Below are 14883 nucleotides of genomic sequence, written 5' to 3'. Positions count from 1 at the left end.
CCTGCCTGGTTCATTACTCAAAACCCCCATCATGGGTAAGACTAGCGACCTGACAGATGTCAAGAAGGCCATCATTGACACCCTCAAGCAAGAGGGTAAGACCCAGAAAGAAATTTCTCAACAAATAGGCTGTTCCCAGAGTGCTGTATCAAGGCACCTCAATGGTAAGTCTGTTGGAAGGAAACAATGTGGCAGAAAACGCTGTACAACGAGAAGAGGTGACCGGACCCTGAGGAAGATTGTGGAGAAGGACCGATTCCAGACCTTGGGGAACCTGAGGAAGCAGTGGACTGAGTCTGGTGTGGAAACATCCAGAGCCACCGTGCACAGGCGTGTGCAGGAAATGGGCTACAGGTGCCGCATTCCCCAGGTAAAGCCACTTTTGAACCATAAACAGCGGCAGAAGCGCCTGACCTGGGCTACAGAGAAGCAGCACTGGACTGTTGCTAAGTGGTCCCAAGTACTTTTTTCTGATGAAAGCAAATTTTGCATGTCATTCGGAAATCAAGGTGCCAGAGTCTGGAGGAAGACTGGGGAGAAGGAAATGCCAAAATGCCTGAAGTCCAGTGTCAAGTACCCACAGTCAGTGATGGTGTGGGGTGCCATGTCAGCTGCTGGTGTTGGTCCACTGTGTTTCATCAAGGGCAGGGTCAATGCAGCTAGCTATCAGGAGATTTTGGAGCACTTCATGCTTCCATCGGCTGAAATGCTTTATGGAGATGAAGATTTCATTTTTCAGCACAACCTGGCACCTGCTCACAGTGCCAAAACCACTGGTAAATGGTTTACTGACCATGGTATTACTGTGCTCAATTGGCCTGCCAACTCTCCTGACCTGAACCCCATAGAGAATCTGTGGGATATTGTGAAGAGAAAGTTGAGAGACGCCAGACCCAACACTCTGGATGAGCTTAAGGCCGCTATTGAAGCATCCTGGGCCTCCATAACATCTCAGCAGTGTCACAGGCTGATTGCCTCCATGCCACGCCGCATTGAAGCAGTCATTTCTGCCAAAGGATTCCCGACCAAGTATTGAGTGCATAACTGAACATTATTATTTGATGGTTTTTTTGTTTGGTATTAAAAAACACTTTTATTTGATTGGTCGGGTGAAATATGCTAATTTATTGAGACAGGTTTTTTGGGTTATCAGGAGTTGTGTGCCAAAATCATCAGTATTAAAACAATAAAAGACCTGACAAATTTCAGTTGGTGGATAATGAATCTATAGTATATGAAAGTTTAATTGTAATCATTACATTATGGTAAATAATGAAATTTAACACTATATGCTAATTTTTTGAGAAGGACCTGTATCTATAGAAATATTCTCTCTGTGTCTTAGGAAAGCAGCCAGACCCACCTCCCCACCTCTACCAGCTCTGCAGCAGGAGCCTCCCCCCTCTGCCAGCTCTGCAGCAGGAGCCTCCCCCTCTGCCAGCTCAGCAGCAGGAGCCTCCCCACCTCTGCCAGATGTGCAGCAGGAGCCATCCCACCTCTGCCAGCTCTGCAGCAGGAGCCTCCCCCCTCTGCCAGATGTGCAGCAGGAGCCATCCCACCTCTGCCAGCTCTGCAGCAGGAGCCTCCCCACCTCTGCCATCTCTGCAGCAGGAGCCATCCAACCTCTGCCAGCTCTGCAGCAGGAGCCTCCCCACCTCTGCCAGCTCTGCAGCAGGAGCCTCCCCACCTCTGCCAGCTCTGCAGCAGGAGCCTCCTCACCTTTTGGATGAGATACAACACTTACTAGAAATTCATAGGAAAGTAATTGTTTTGGCACAGGATAAAAAAAATCTCACAGAACTTCCTCCTGTAAAATGATACATATCTATAGCAATATTCTCTCTGTGTCTTAGGAGAGCAGCCAGACCCACCTCCCCACCTCTACCAGCTCTGCAGCAGGAGCCTCCCCCTCTGCCAACTCAGCAGCAGGAGCCTCCCCACCTCTGCCAGATGTGCAGCAGGAGCCATCCCACCTCTGCCAGCTCTGCAGCAGGAGCCTCCCCACCTCTGCCAGCTCTGCAGCAGGATCCTCCCCCTCTGCCAGATGTGCAGCAGGAGCCATCCCACCTCTGCCAGCTCTGCAGCAGGAGCCTTCCCACCTCTGCCATCTCTGCAGCAGGAGCCATCCAACCTCTGCAGCAGGAGCCTCACCTTTTGGATGAGATACAACACTTACTAGAAAGCAGCAGCCTGGTAACCTTTATATAGCAGTACTGAACAGAGTAGCTGTAAGTGCAGTATTTAGTATTTAGAGATAAAACACAAGCCATTATATAACAATATATAGCAATACTGAACAGAATAGCTCAGCATCCAGCACTGAGGTGAGATAAAACACTTACTAGTAAGCATAAGCAGCCTGGTAGACATTACAAACCAGTACTGAACAGAGTAGCTGTGCGTACAGCATTGGAGTGAGATAAAACATTTACTAGTAAGCGGCAGCCTATTAGACATTATATAGATATAATGAACAGAGCAGCTGTGCATTCAGCATTGTGGTGAGATAAAACAGTTATGAGTAAGCAACAGCAGCCTAGCAGACATTATATAGATAGAATGAACAGAGCAGTTGTGCATTCAGCATTGTGATGAGATAAAACACTAGTAACCAGCAGGAGTCTGTTAGATATTACATAGCAGTACTGAACAGAGCAACTGTGTATACATAATGGGCAAAGATAAAATTCTAGTAAGCAGCAGCCTGTTGAACATTACATAGCAGTACTGAACAGTGTAGCTGTGAATACAGCAATAAGATGAGAATAAACACTTGCTACAAAGCAGCAGCAGACTGGTAGACATTATTAGTAAAAATGAGTAGCTGTGTATACAGTACTGGGTTGCGATAAAACACTTATTAGTAAGCAGCAACCTGGTAGACATTACATAGCAGAACTGTACAGAGTAGCTGTGCATACAGAATTGGAGTGAGACAAAACACTTACTAGTAAGCAGTAGCCTGTTAGACATTATATAGCAGTACTGAATAGAGTATCTGTCCATACAGCAGTGAGGAGAGATAAAACAGTTGCTAGTATGCAACAGCAGCTAGGTATACATCATATAACAGTACTGAACAGAGTAGCTGTGAATACAACATTGGAATGTGATAAAACACTAATGATCAGCAGCAGCAGCAGCCTGGTAGACATTATACTGCAGTACTGAACATAGTTTAGTATTGGGGTGAGATAAAACACTTACTAGTAAGCAGGAGCAAACTAGTAGACATTATTTAGGAGTACTTAACAGAGTAGCTGTTCATGTAGCATGAGTGAGATAAAACACAAGTGCTTCTCACTAAATTAGACCACACTTTTTCCTTCCACTCAACTTTCCATTAATATGCAGTATTGGAGTGACATAAAATACATACTAGTAAGCAGCGGTTTGGTAGATATTATATAGCAGTACTGAACAGACTATTTGTGCATACAGTATTTATGTGAGATAAAACACTTACTAGTAAGCAGCAGCAGCCTGGTAGACATTATATTGCAGTACTGAACAGAGTATCTGTATGTTCCATATTGGGGTGGGATAAAGCACTTTTTAGTAAGTAGAAGAAAACTAGTAGACATTATATAGCAGTGCTTAACAGAGTAGCTGTGCATACTGCATGAGTGAGATAAAACACTTACTAGTAAGCAGCAGCCTGCTAGACATTATATATCAGCACTGAACACAGTATCTGTGCATACAGTATTGGGGTGAGATGAAACACTTACTAGTAAGCAGAAGCCTGGTAGACATTATATAGCAGAGCAGTGTAGCTGTGCATACAGAATGGGGTGAAACAAAGCACTTACTACTAAGCAGCAGCTTGGTAGACATCGTATAGCAGTACTAAACAGACTATATGTGCATACAGTATTGGGGTGAGATAAAACACTTACTAGTACAGAGTAGTAGTCTGGTAAACATTATATAGAAGAAGTGTAGCTGTGCATCCAGCTTTTCGGTAAGAAACGCACAAGCGGGCAGCAGCAAAGTCTGCATGTGCTTTTCTTTCACTCTTTTCCTCCAACCTATCCCCTCTACATCTACTTCAATGGGCAGTTGTAATCTGATCTCTCAATGAGCCGGCAGTCCATTTTGTCTGGACGAAGAAGGATTTTTGCAGTATTTTAAAGCAAATGATGAGTTTGGAGGATAGAAGAAGAAGAAGGGAGGGAAGAGGCTCATGCGTGGAGAAAGAAGCAGATTTCTCTGATAAGATATTTTATAAAGCCTATTGATTTATGTCAGGTTTGCTGAAACCACAGCCACCATTTAAAGGAGTAATGTCACTTTAATGTCGCAACGTTGTTTTTATCTTGCTATCTCAGTGCAGGAGGCCATAGATAGTGCAAAATAAGCAAGTGGGATGCAAAATAACTCATTAAAGGCATGTTCACCGGCCAGCCGCCAGCTCCACGACAATGAAATCACACCCTAATGTCAGACTTGGCACAGGAGAACGGCTGACATTAAAAAAAAGAGTGAAGCTGCGGCTTTATGTCGAGATTCTCAGCTAATTATCAGTTAATTAGAAGCTTGGCACCTTGGCCTGTCAGCGGCTCGTCGGACCTCGTGGCCAGGGCTTATATCGCCAGGTTGACAGCCTGTCGTTTTTTTTGTTTTTTTTTTAAAGCCGGCCAACGTACCGTCCATCCAACTGGTTTCCAATTTTGGAGAATTGTATCAACACGGCTCCAAAAACCAGAAAGAATCATAAGAAAGTAATAAAATGTGACAAATATGTAAACATTCCGGAACCCTGCACAAGACCCCACTGAGCAGTGACGCTCTGCTCCTGAAATACTTAGTACTGCTGGGGTACGCTACTCCTTCCATTACGCCGTCCTCAGCGAGTGAGCATCCACTGTGGAAATACCTTACACCATATAGTGCCACATGATGGGGGTGGTAGTCACTGCCGCACTAAGATTAGGATATTCACATGCTAAAATGCTCTGTGCTGCTCTGTCAAATAACGTTCAGCTAGGTTCACATTGCATTAACAGCAGCCCGTTCAACACATGCGTTAACGGGCTGCTGTTAACGCAAGTGCCGATGTGTCATCGCGCTAGCAGTGATGGACCCAGAAATGCTGCAGCCCGCGTCCCAGGGTCCGTCACTCAATGACGGCACATCACTAGCGCACGCCCATTGCGTCCGACATTGGACTAAATGGCGGCATTATGCCGCGGTGTAACATAGTCCGTCTAACGGACGCCAAAAACGTAATGTGAACCTGGCCAACTTTCCACTTTTCCACTGCTGAAAACAGTAAAAGTCCTATTGACTTTCATATGAGATTGTAGTGGGTATGCTCTGCGGCAAATGAGGAGGTCCCGGTGAAGGGAGAACGAGGGAGGTGAAGGTGAACTATCTCAATCAACTGTGCTGGTAACCCAGCTTTCCTCAGTTTCCATAGTTGTGTAGTAGAATGGCTATTACCCAGCTTTCCCAGTTTCCTCAGTTGTGTAGTAGAATTATTGTCACCCAGCTTTCCCAGCTTCCTCAGTTGTGTAGTAGAATTATTGTCACCCAGCTTTCCCTGTTTCCTCATTTGTGTAGTACATGTTGTGTCACCCAGCTTTCCCAGTTTCCTCAGTTGTGTAGTACATGTTCTGTCACCCAGCTTTCCCAGTTTCCTCAGTTGTGTAGTACGTGTTGTGTCACCCAGCTTTCCCAGTTCCCTCAGTTGTGTAGTAGAATATCACCCAGCTTTCCCAGTTTCCTCAGTTGTGTAGTACATGTTGTGTCACCCAGCTTTCCCAGTTTCCTCAGTTGTGTAGTAAAATGGTTGTCACCAAGCTTTCCCGGTTTCCTTAGTTGTGCAGTACATGTTGTGTCACCCAGCTTTCCCAGTTTCCTCAGTTGTGTATTAGAATTATTGTCACCCAGCATTCCCAGTCTCTGGGTTGTGTAGCACATGTCATGTTACAGTTTTTTATTAGAACCCTCCATGACATAGTGTGATGCGGAGTCTTCATCAGCAGACTGTGACCGTGACTGCTGTGACCACGCTGAGGATCTTGTGGATGAATCTCCTTGTATCACTGAGTGCGGTCACTGCATCCTATAGAATGTGACTGTGCTGTGACCACGCTGAGGATGTTCTGGATGTATCTCCTTGTATCACTGAGTGCGGTCACTGCATCCTATAGAATGTGACTGTGCTGTGACCACGCTGAGGATCTTCTGGATGTATCTCCTTGCATCACTGAGTGCGGTCACTGCATCCTATAGAATGTGACTGTGCTGAGACCACGCTGAGGATCTTCTGGATGTATCTCCTTGTATCACTGAGTGCGGTCACTGCATCCTGTAGAATGTGACTGTGCTGTGACCACGCTGAGGATCTTGTGGATGTATCTCCTTGTATCACTGAGTGTGGTCACTGCATCCTATAGAATGTGACTGTGCTGTGACCATGCTGAGGATCTTCTGGATGTATCTCCTTGTATCACTGAGTGCGGTCACTGCATCCTATAGAATGTGTCTGTGCTGTGACCACGCTGAGGATCTTGTGGATGTATCTCCTTGTATCACTGAGTGCGGTCACTGCATCCTATAGAATGTGACTGTGCTGTGACCACCCTGAGGATCTTGTGGATGTATCTCCTTGTATCACTGAGTGCGGTCACTGCATCCTATAGAATGTGACTGTGCTGTGACCACGCTGAGGATCTTCTGGATGTATCTCCTTGTATCACTGAGTGCGGTCACTGCATCCTATAGAATGTGACTGTGCTGAGACCACGCTGAGGATCTTCTGGAGGTATCTCCTTGTATCACTGAGTGCGGTCACTGCATCCTATAGAATGTGACTGTGCTGTTACCACGCTGAGGATCTTGTGGATGTATCTCCTTGTATCACTGAGTGCGGTCACTGCATCCTATAGAATGTGACTGTGCTGAGACCACGCTGAGGATCTTCTGGAGGTATCTCCTTGTATCACTGAGTGCGGTCACTGCATCCTATAGAATGTGACTGTGCTGTTACCACGCTGAGGATCTTCTGGATGTATCTCCTTGTATCACTGAGTGCGGTCACTGCATCCTATAGAATGTGTCTGTGCTGTGACCACGCTGAGGATCTTGTGGATGTATCTCCTTGTATCATTGAGTGCGGTCACTGCATCCTATAGAATGTGACTGTGCTGTGACCACGCTGAGGATCTTCTGGATGTATCTCCTTGTATCACTGAGTGTGGTCACTGCATCCTATAGAATGTGACTGTGCTGTGACCATGCTGAGGATCTTCTGGATGTATCTCCTTGTATCACTGAGTGCGGTCACTGCATCCTATAGAATGTGACTGTGCTGTGACCACACTGAGGATCTTGTGGATGTATCTCCTTGAATCACTGAGTGCAATCACTGCATCCTATAGAATGTGACTGTGCTGTGACCACACTGAGGATCTTCTGGAGGTATCTCCTTGTATCACTGAGTGCGGTCACTGCATCCTATAGAATGTGACTGTGCTGAGACCACGCTGAGGATCTTCTGGAGGTATCTCCTTGTATCACTGAGTGCGGTCACTGCATCCTATAGAATGTGACTGTGCTGTTACCACGCTGAGGATCTTCTGGATGTATCTCCTTGTATCACTGAGTGCGGTCACTGCATCCTATAGAATGTGTCTGTGCTGTGACCACGCTGAGGATCTTGTGGATGTATCTCCTTGTATCATTGAGTGCGGTCACTGCATCCTATAGAATGTGACTGTGCTGTGACCACGCTGAGGATCTTCTGGATGTATCTCCTTGTATCACTGAGTGTGGTCACTGCATCCTATAGAATGTGACTGTGCTGTGACCATGCTGAGGATCTTCTGGATGTATCTCCTTGTATCACTGAGTGCGGTCACTGCATCCTATAGAATGTGACTGTGCTGTGACCACACTGAGGATCTTGTGGATGTATCTCCTTGTATCACTGAGTGCAATCACTGCATCCTATAGAATGTGACTGTGCTGTGACCACACTGAGGATCTTGTGGATGTATCTCCTTGTATCACTGAGTGCGGTCACTGCATCCTATAGGATGTGACTGTGCTGTGACCACACTGAGGATCTTGTGGATGTATCTCCTTGTATCACTGAGTGCAATCACTGCATCCTATAGAATGTGACTGTGCTGTGACCACACTGAGGATCTTGTGGATGTATCTCCTTGTATCACTGAGTGCGGTCACTGCATCCTATAGGATGTGACTGTGCTGTGACCACACTGAGGATCTTGTGGATGTATCTCCTTGTATCACTGAGTGCGGTCACCATGTCCTATAGGATGTGACTGTGCTGTGACCACACTGAGGATCTTGTGGATGTATCTCCTTGTATCACTGAGTGCGGTCACTGCATCCTATAGGATGTGACTGTGCTGTGACCACACTGAGGATCTTGTGGATGTATCTCCTTGTATCACTGAGTGCGGTCACCGTGTCCTATAGAATGTGAGTGATGCTGATGGAGCTGGCTGCGAGGACAGGCACAGATTGTCCTCCCACCTACACACCTACACAGAGGCAGACAGACACCAGCTGAACGCTTGCTAACATGTAACGTGCCATCTTCAGAGGCTCATCGGAGGGAGGTCTGCGCTGCGGCTCACAGGAATGTGTGAGTGGGTTCAAGATTTGAGGAAAATGTAGAGAAAGTGCATTTCTGAACTCCTACTAGAAGATTGTGCCCGGCTCATCATCGCCATCCCATAGAGAACTGTGCCAGGCTCATAGTCACAAGCCCAGAGAGAGCTGTGCCCAGAAAAGAAAACTCTGCCCGGCTCATCGTCACCATTCTAGAAAGGTCTGTGCCCGCTCATCATTCATGTGCTGAAAAGGTCTGTGCCCGGCTCATCATCAAAGTTCTAGAGAGAACTGTGCCCAGATCATCAGCATCCAAAAAGGAACTGTGCTAGGATCATTGTCAATCCCAGAGAAGACTGTGCCCGGCTTATCACCATCCTAGAGAAGACTGTGCCTGGATCACTGCCACCATCCCAGAGAAGACTGTGCCCAGACCACTGCCACCATCCAGAAAAGACTTTGCCTGGATTATCATCACCTTCCCAGAGAAGACTGTTTCCAGATCACTGCCACCATCCCAGGGAAGACTGTGCTCAGATCACTGTCACCATCCCAGAGAAGACTGTGTCCAGATAGCCACCATCCCAGAGAAGACTGTGTCCAGATCACTGCCACTATCCTAGAGAAGACTATGCTCAGATAACTGCCACCATCCTAGAGAAGACTTTGTCCAGATCACTGTCACCATCCCAGAGAAGACGGTGTCCAGATCACTGCCACTATCCTAGAGAAGACTATGCTCAGATAACTGCCACCATCCTAGAAAAGACTTTGTCCAGATCACTGCCACCATCCTAGAGAAGACTGTGCTAGGACCACTGTCACCATCCCAGAGAAAACTGTGTCCAGATCACTGTCACCATCCTAGAGAAGACTGTGCCCGGGCCACTGTCACCATCCCAGAGAAGACTGTGTCCAGATCACTGCCACTATCCTAGAGAAGACTATGCTCAGATAACTGCCACCATCCTAGAGAAGACTTTGTCCAGATCACTGCCACCATCCTAGAGAAGACTGTGCCCGGGCCACTGTCACCATCCCAGAGAAGACTGTGTCCAGATCACTGCCACCATCCTAGAGAAGACTGTGCTAGGACAACTGTCACCATCCCAGAGAAGACTGTGTCCAGATCACTGTCACCATCCTAGAGAAGACTTTGTCCAGATCACTGCCACCATCCCAGAGAAGACTGTGCCTGGATCACTGCCACCATCCAGAGAAGACTTGCCTGGATTATCGTCACCTTCCCAGAGAAGACTGTTTCAAACTCATTCACCATCCTAGAGAAGACTGTGCCCGGCTCCCTGCCGTCATACGGAGAAAGACTCGCTGAATTCACTGGCATTAATCAGGACCAGGACGTCCCTGGCTCAGGGGCATTATTCTGGAGGCGTTTTATATCTGTGCCAGAGGCAGCAGAGGTTGGGACTTGGTACCAGAGGGGCACTTGATCTAGGTGAGTGACTTATTGCCGTGTTTGTAGCTCATGTGACTTTATATTCTAGTGCTTCCTATCAGAAAAGTCTCCGTTTTTGTTTATTTTCGGGCAAAACATATAAATAACGAATTGGAGATAATATACAGTTCTGTAATAATATGATTATTATAACGGCTGTAATAAACTAACATATGGATAGATTGTACACTGGACCATACCATAGAACAATAGCGTGGAGGGGGATCCGGCACAGGTTATTCTATATCCCTTCTCTTTTGGGGTGTGTGAACTTATGCTGAGTTCCCCCTTTTCTACAGGACATATGTAGCGCCCCCACTGCCGCAGGGCCGAGGGGTACCCGGTACCGGGCATCTGAGTCTCTGCTCTGGGGTTGTCACGGTGGCTAGGCCCGGTCCGTGACCCTGCCGAGGGGCGCACGGTGAATGATGTGACGGATGGTAGTGGTAGTGAGGCTGTAGTGGTGCGGTGCAGTAAATAACGAGGACACCAGGTTGCAGTCTCTTTACCTCTTTACTGAAGATCTCTGGGTCCTCAGTCCAGAATCTGGATAACCAGGCTGCGCTAGTCCGGCCGGTCCAATGGCACCTCCAGAGTTCTCTTAGCAGGTGGAAATCTGTGCCTTCCTTCTAGCGCTATGTGTTGCGGTCCTTCCCTGCTGTGCTTACGGAAAGTCCCCACAACTGTTGTGTCTGTTTCTTAAGTTCCCTCACAACTCGATTAGATGATGTTCTGCTAATCCTCCGTCCTTCCCTGATGTTACGGTTGGGACGGCACCCGTTTGACGGGTAGGCTCGGAGCTCTTCCGGGACCCTAGAGTCGCCCCTCTCCACAAGTTGCCCCCCAAGACTGCATAGGTGATTTAAGTGAGACAGCCCGCCTTAGACTGACTGTCCTGCCGCTGTTTGGAGTATCGCTTGAAGCTGGATGTTGTAATACTCCCTCGGCGTTCCGGCCACCGGTAGTGCGCCTCAGCAGGGTGTTGCCTCGGTCTTACGGCACGACCCCTACTGGTATTCTCCTTATTGCTTGATCTCGTTTCTCACTCAGCACAATCTATCTCGCTTCTGATCCTTCCTTGGGCACCGCCGCTATGCTGAGCAGGCACGGTCCCGTTACATTCGCTCAAGTTGCCAAGCCTGTGTCAGGATCCCACCCCTGACAGAGACCCTACTGTATCTTCCCCCACAACACCCTCTGCCACAAGGTGTTGCCTGGTTCCAACCCAGTCAGCTTTCTGATCTAACTTCCTGCCTGACCCCCAGTTTACCCACTATGGTGGGGAGTGGCCTAGTGAATAGAACCCTTAGCTCCCCCCGGAGGCCCGACTGTGAAATGTATTGGTGTCTGTGATACCTGATCAGATGAACTCCTTCAGTGCCATCAGACGTACCATAGCTCCCCTTAGTGGCGGAGCCACAGTACTGCAACAACCAGGACTCTGGGGCGCTGCACTCCCCCCTGGTTAAACACAGTACTCCGGGACTGGGAAGAAAACAACAATACAAGTTAGCAAAAAGACATACAGTTTTGTTGAGTGCAATAACAGTAAGCATATTTAAACAGAGCTTCCCTTTATGGGAGGTGAGGACACTTGAACGTTACAAACATGGTTAAATATCATAGCAACATGCTATAACTAACTTTCTTTTACCCAACCGGGTATTCTACTAAGTGCAAGATTGTTGAACAATAATTTAACATTGCCTTTAAGGATGTACACTCTGAATCCGCTAAAGACCTTCTTATAATCACATTATAAGGCAATTTAACTTTTACATTCTCCTTCTTTAAATCTGCAGGACCGCCTGTCCTAACGGCACCAGACCTACTGCCTCTCCTTTCTTACAGGACCGCTCCTTTCAGCCCGAGCCTTCTGTCTTTTCAACTACTATACACAGTATAGAACATAACACACTTTCAATTTGAGAGCACCGAGCCATCTCTACATGGCTCCTAGGAGGACTCAGGGTTCACCTTCTATCCTCGTTGTCTATCAACATTATCAAACATTTTTTTATAGAACATCAAACCTTCTCATTATTTTCTTACTGACATGTATGCTGGTCACTACGTCTACCCCTATGGGCCCACTGCATTCCTCCTCTAGCTTTCACTTTCTTTCAGGGAACATCATCAGTATTTATCTACAATTAACTAGTTGGATACATATAACTTTCTCACATAAACATTATCATCACGTTCTCTTTATCAAAACATTATTGCTATCTCTTAGTCTCAAAGCAATACCATTCTTTAAGTGCAACAAATGAACATCCCCTTTAAGAGGGGACCAAGTCTCTATGAGGTAGCACATCTTCTCAAGCTACCAGTCCATACTCAGCAAAGGTTCCAGTGTGGTATCTTCACAAAGAGTCCTTCTTTAAGTAAAACCAGTAGGGAGCACCTTTAAGAAGGTGCAAACTATTTACAAGTAGTTTGTATCATGCATTGTTCATGATCCAGCAGTTCTTTCAGTGATGAATAAACAGGAAACAAAACAAAAAAAACAGAAGAAGGGATCCCGGGTAAACAAAGGGATCCCTTTAAGAATAACCCAGGTCGGGTTTAAAGTAGCAAAAAGCAGGGAAACAAACAGTTAACTATGTACAGTTTCAGGTTTTCGAGGTTTAGTTGGACGGCTTCCAGGGCTGCACCTGGCACTTAACCCCTCTTGGCCCGGGAAGGGTGAAGTCCAGGGTTGCACCCAGTGCTGGACAAACGCCGTTAATCCGTCTTTCATGTACGGTTAGGTCATGCACAGCGATGGAGGTCTGCGCAGCTTGAGTATGGGCATTTGCTGCAGCAGAGGTAGCGGCTGCTGCAAGATCAGTCACTGGAACGGAGTCAGCAGCTGTGGCACTAGCAGTCGCGGGAGTGGGGTCAGTCATCAGGGCAGGGTCGTCCTTCATACCTGCTTCAGATGCGGTCCCTCCGGTGCCAGTCTGCTCCGTCTCCGCTGGGGTCTGGAACGCTGGTTGCAGGGCCTTGCGCTGCGGCGTTGGCATCTCCGTTTGCAGCATCTCGCTTTCCGGCAGGGCCTTGCTTTCCAGCTTCGGAGCGCTGGACCTCCTTTCCTGCTCCGGACCAAGCGAGGCTGCCGACAGGCGTCTGGCGAGGCTCCCGATGAGGGTCTTCTTCCACCCGGCCTCAGTGCTCAGCTGCGTCTGCAGGAGTTGGTGGATCAGCTCGTCCGCTCCGGTCTGCAGGAGGTCAGCATCAACCGTGGAGGTCTGGCTGCGGTGCCTCTCCGGGTAGCTGGGGGAGTCCTCAGCTCCGACCCCACGCTCCGGCTCCGCGCGGCTGGCCATGGCGTCCTCCATGTCGCGGACTTCTTCTTCCTGGTCCTTTTCCCGCTCTCTCCTTCGTGGGCAGTTTCGTTTTCGTTGTCTCCGCCCTCCATTGAGGATTAGGAGGCGGATCTCGGCTGCTGACGGACACGTCCTCACGGTGCTGAAATATTTAGACTGGGCGGCCATTGTCTTTCGCGCTCTTCAGTTTGTTCACGCCCACTTCCACGCCCTTCTTCTTCTCCTGCGCTCCTCGTGGCGCTGTAATGGCGGCGGATTTTGGCGGTAAATGGCGCAGCACAGTCCTTGCAATAAAGTACAGTCCAAGCACGATAAATCACAGTTCCAAGGCACACATGACCTGATTTTTCAGGCTTAAGTAGATCCTGTTCGTGACGCCAAAGTTGTAGCGCCCCCACTGCCGCAGGGCCAAGGGGTACCCAGTACCGGGCCTCTGAGTCTCTGCTCTGGGGTTGTCACGGTGGCTAGGCCCGGTCCGTGACCCTGCCGAGGGGCGCACGGTGAATGATGTGACGGATGGTAGTGGTAGTGAGGCTGTAGTGGTGCGGTGCAGTAAATAACGAGGACACCAGGTTGCAGTCTCTTTACCTCTTTACTGAAGATCTCTGGGTCCTCAGTCCAGAATCTGGATAACCAGGCTGCGCTAGTCCGGCCGGTCCAATGGCACCTCCAGAGTTCTCTTAGCAGGTGGAAATCTGTGCCTTCCTTCTAGCGCTATGTGTTGCGGTCCTTCCCTGCTGTGCTTACGGAAAGTCCCCACAACTGTTGTGTCTGTTTCTTAAGTTCCCTCACAACTCGATTAGATGATGTTCTGCTAATCCTCCGTCCTTCCCTGATGTTACGGTTGGGACGGCACCCGTTTGACGGGTAGGCTCGGAGCTCTTCCGGGACCCTAGAGTCGCCCCTCTCCACAAGTTGCCCCCCAAGACTGCATAGGTGATTTAAGTGAGACAGCCCGCCTTAGACTGACTGTCCTGCCGCTGTTTGGAGTATCGCTTGAAGCTGGATGTTGTAATACTCCCTCGGCGTTCCGGCCACCGGTAGTGCGCCTCAGCAGGGTGTTGCCTCGGTCTTATGGCACGACCCCTACTGGTATTCTCCCCATTGCTTGATCTCGTTTCTCACTCAGCACAATCTATCTCGCTTCTGATCCTTCCTTGGGCACCGCCGCTATCCTGAGCAGGCACGGTCCCGTTACATTCGCTCAAGTTGCCAAGCCTCTGTCAGGATCCCACCCCTGACAGAGACCCTACTGTATCTTCCCCCACAACACCCTCTGCCACAAGGTGTTGCCTGGTTTCCAACCCAGTCAGCTTTCTGATCTAACTTCCTGCCTGACCCCCAGTTTACCCACTATGGTGGGGAGTGGCCTAGTGAATAGAACCCTTAGCTCCCCCCGGAGGCCCGACTGTGAAATGTATTGGTGTCTGTGATACCTGATCAGATGAACTCCTTCAGTGCCATCAGACGTGCCACAGCTCCCCTTAGTGGCGGAGCCACAGTACTGCAACGACCAGGACTCTGGGG

At 48.5% G+C, this 14883-nt stretch overlaps 1 protein-coding gene across 11 annotated transcripts in view; it reads left to right on the top strand.

The window, feature by feature from the left end:
- MAG (myelin associated glycoprotein) overlaps positions 1-14883 on the top strand; it is a 95134-nt gene that overhangs the window by 22391 nt on the left and 57860 nt on the right. Inside the window, exons 1-2 of one of the 11 annotated variants that reach the window (XM_077260135.1) lie at positions 8359-9605; positions 9673-10045. The exons of 7 other annotated variants lie outside the window; for them this stretch is intronic. The gene's annotated coding sequence lies outside the window, so the exon portion shown is untranslated. Of the gene's footprint in view, positions 1-8358; positions 10046-14883 lie in introns of those variants that run through there. 3 more of the 11 variants (XM_077260141.1, XM_077260132.1, XM_077260137.1) reach the window with 3 other exon arrangements.

The sequence above is a fragment of the Ranitomeya variabilis genome, chromosome 4, assembly GCF_051348905.1.
Source record: "Ranitomeya variabilis isolate aRanVar5 chromosome 4, aRanVar5.hap1, whole genome shotgun sequence".
NCBI lineage: Eukaryota > Metazoa > Chordata > Amphibia > Anura > Dendrobatidae > Ranitomeya > Ranitomeya variabilis.
The sequence above is the reverse complement of the archived record's forward strand: the minus strand, read 5'-3'. Positions and strand labels throughout refer to the sequence as shown.